At 42.0% G+C, this 3,932-nt stretch overlaps 1 long non-coding RNA gene across 2 annotated transcripts; it reads left to right on the top strand.

Moving 5' to 3' along the window:
* The first annotated feature begins 291 nt into the window (after positions 1–291).
* On the top strand, positions 292–2,967 carry LOC126999610 (uncharacterized). 2 transcript variants are annotated; one of them, XR_007753469.1, is made up of 3 exons: positions 292–330; positions 2,197–2,378; positions 2,459–2,967. It is a non-coding gene; the product is annotated as an uncharacterized LOC126999610 (long non-coding RNA). The 2 variants fall into 2 exon arrangements; XR_007753468.1 differs by lacking the exon at positions 292–330 and adding an exon at positions 1,330–1,824.
* The last annotated feature ends 965 nt before the right edge of the window (positions 2,968–3,932 follow it).

Genomic DNA, 3,932 nt, shown 5'->3' with positions numbered 1-3,932 from the left:
AACATTAAAAAAGACAAAAAGAACCAACCTCCCTGGCTCAGTGACGTCACCAACCCTCTTCGTTTGAACCACGGCGGTGCCAAATTATCGTACTTCACACATGGACGTATATTTCGCTTTTGACGCATAACAGCTGCACAAAACCCATCAATAACTAACGGATTTGACTCTAACTACAAATAAATATCGATATCGAGATGGTAGCGATAGTTTTTTGGCTCTTGAAACCGAAAAATTATCACGAGTACAACAATTTGGCAGTGTTGGTCAGTCAGCACGCAGCGGCCAGCCTTTCCAGCACCACCTGTCATCAAGGGAGGACGTAGTAAGGTGAGCTCCCTTATTCCTCCCTTTATTTATCACCCTTTAAATACCGAGATTCCACCCTTTATTATAAGCCAAGGGTGAAGGATAAGGGAGGTGGATGAGTGGAGATATTTGTTGATAAGTTTAAGGGTGGATGAGAGAAGGGGAGGGAGGGAGAGGAAGGGAAGGGAAAGGAAAGGAAGAGATGATAAGAGAAGGGAAGGAATAGGAAAGGAAGGGAAGGTAAGGAAAGGGAAGAGAAGGGAAGGAAAGGGATGGGAAGGGAGGCCATACTGTCCATCTCAGTTTATTGGTAAGATCGAATTTACCATTATTCATTTTTTACGGTTATTTCTTGCCTCTAAGTAAATAATGGAGCTTCCTATTGGTTTTCTTGTGTTTAATGGATAAGAAGAAGGTTCGGTCATGAGGGTGATAGATGTAGTAGCCGAAATATTAGTTTTAATGAAGGAATGACATGTTAGGCTATTCTTTCGCTTACCACCCCCTCCTCCTCCTCTTCTTCTTCTTCTTCTTCTTCCTTACCCACACTCGCACAAGTATCATCATCATTATCATCGTTAGCATGTTATTATTAGTTTTGTTTTTGTTAATAGCCTACTACTACTACTACAACTACTACTACTTCTACTACTACTACTACTACTGTTGTTCTTGTTCTTTTTCTTATTCTTATTTTCGTTCTTGTTATTAATTTCTTTTTCTTCCTTTTATTACTATTATTATTATTATTATTATTATTATTCTCTTTTCACAGGTAAGTCTTCATCAAGGCACAGTTTCACACAGACACACGTACACGCGGAGTCTGTATGCCGAACATGACACACACACTGGTCGTTTCGTACCCCTGGTCTTTTCGTACCGGTCGACTGATATCTGGTACGAAACACACTGACTGAGCCAAATTGTCAGAATCAACAGTTATGGTCATATTTTCATATACCGCTGAAGAAGGCAGGGACCGTGATTCTCCATGAATTTATTCGATTCGATGTGCTTGACGTAAACGGTTCAATAGGAATTAACGTGGCGAATGAACACGAATCATGAATTGGGATGATTCTCCATGAATTGGTTCAATTCGATTCGAAACATCACATATTGGGTGTTGACAATCCGAGAATGGGACTGCCAAGTTGGTAAGGTAGAAATTGGAGAGTAATGTCAGTTGCATTTCGAAACGCATACTGTTCCCGACGCTCATATCGCGGCTGTCTCATCATCGTTTATCTTCTACTCGGTCATCGCGTAAGTTGTGCATCGTCATCTTGCTTTCGTGATGGCAAGTGGACGAAAACGTACCACTCCTGAACCCGCCGCACACGACTTTGAGGCTGCACTGCATCGACTCTCCGCTGCATCTGCTGACGGTTTCGCCGCCCTAAGGAAGACTGTAAAGGAAGAAACTGCGAGGTTGCCCTCATTCAACCCGCCACCCTTCCGCCGTTCCCGTTCCCGGGAACGGCGGAAGTTTTACCGTCCACTTGGTTGCTGGTAAGCCAATAATCTTTCAAAGTGCATGATATAATATATTTTCAAGTTTGGTAATTGGGAGAATTTTTGGATTATTTCTTAAGGAGTCAGCGCGGGTTGAAAGTACTGACCCGCAGTCTCCCGAACAAATGCCATCAGTTCACTATTAGAAGTAAAACAAATCTCTGCCACGCCACAGTGATCGAAAGGGAAGGCGAGTACCGAAGAGGACAGACGCATAACCATGCAGGCGATCCCGGGGCGCTGCTTTTGAGGAAGAGTAGAGCATTGGTAAATGTAATTTGACCCAATCACGACTGGGGGCTAAGACGAAGACATCATCCCATCGTGCTTATTACGAAAAATATTACTGACAGATGCTTACTTTTACAGGTCAAGGCGGCAGCGACAAAATGATTATTCAAACCGAGTGGTAAACTGGTCCAGGATGCGCTACAGAGTTTGCAGGCGGATACAGCAGCCATGGTGCCAAATGTGGACCAGCTTCAGCGAGTGGCCAATCGCGCTAGGGAAACACAGACCAAAGCATCCATCCATCCACAGTAGGTTTTGAGGTGAGTAGTTTTGTAGACTAACATCTTGGTCACCTGCTCATTAATAATTATGTATCTACAAATTCTGATTTTCGTTTCAGCTCAACATGGCTCATGTTGCCGAAGACTCTTTGGTAGCAGACTTGAGATATGATCAACAAAGAGCACTGATTTTGGCGACGCCTTTACAGTTGGAATATCTATCGAAAGCTAAAGTATGGTACGTCGACGGGACCTTCAAAGTGGTAAAGGAACCCTTTGTACAAATGCTGTCCTTGCATACGTTCATAAGGAGTGGCGAAAACGAGATGCAAGTGCCACTTTGTTTCATCGTAATGTCACGACGGATGAAGGCTGATTACAAAGCAGGGCAAGCTACGGAGGTGTCGCAGAAAGACGGCAATGTGTAAACAAGAGCGATTACACGCCCTATGGAAAGGCTACGCCAGTGGTGACATCCCTACTTCTGCATACCTACAACAGTGCAGTACATTAATGGATCGTTGTGAAGATTGAGAGGTTAATCTTTTGGATACTTTGTAACTGTTACGATCTATTGTACCAATTAATTACTACCACTGCCACTATCAGTCAATAAAGTTTTTATTGTATTTTTACTCTTATATTGCCTATTAATGACTCCTACTAACGAAACAGGTCCAAATCAGAAATGTAACAAAATCGGAAACTGTAACAAATGGACAGTAGTGGTTCACTTTGAAGGATCACTTTGAAACTATAAAGTGTAATGCACTGGTACGAAATGACCAGCACAATGGTACAAAATGACCAGAAGGACGGTACGAAATGACCAGGGAATGGTACGAAACGACCAGGAAGCGGTACGAAACAGTAGGGTACGAAACGACTAGTAATCGTGTGTGTCATGGGGCGGTGCGCAGGGCTCTCTCCGCTGGTTCTGTGGGTGTTCTGTGTGTTACCGTCTCCACCAGCAACACCAGCAACACCACCTTCAACACCGCCTTCACCACCGCCGCCGTCACCTCCTTCATATCAGGTATTTGTCATTTGTGTTGTTTTTGTACCATACGATTTTTTTTTATTTCTTCTTTATGCTTCTTTATCTTGTTTTCTATTCATTTCCTTCTCTTCGTTCTCCTCTTATTTTTTTCTTCCCTTCTCTTGAAATATTTGTATACCATGTGATTACTTTATTATTCCTCTTTCTACGTCTTTATCATATTTTTCTATTCACATGTCTTTCCTCCTAAAACTTGTCTACTAGTTTACTTTTAATTCCCCGTTTTATTTATACCATTTCATGTGCTATTTATTTAACTATGTATATGTATGTTTATTTGGCAATGTATACTTTTATTTCGCATTGTATATGTTTATGATAAGGCAATTAATTTTCTCTCATACGATGTCTTTGGTGGATAGAGGAAAGGGAGAAAGGAAGTTATGTAAAGTAAGCTCAGGATGAAAAACAACCAATCACTGCAATCGAATATACCGAGAGAGAGAGAGAGAGAGAGAGAGAGAGTAATCTTCGTCAGGGGTATAATAACGTTATCTAAGAGCCTCCTAAGACTTCCTGTTGCTTAAGCTGTT

The sequence above is a fragment of the Eriocheir sinensis genome, chromosome 16 (assembly GCF_024679095.1).
Source record: "Eriocheir sinensis breed Jianghai 21 chromosome 16, ASM2467909v1, whole genome shotgun sequence".
In the NCBI taxonomy this organism is placed as follows: domain Eukaryota; kingdom Metazoa; phylum Arthropoda; class Malacostraca; order Decapoda; family Varunidae; genus Eriocheir; species Eriocheir sinensis.
This window is presented reverse-complemented; position numbering and strand designations above follow the sequence as displayed.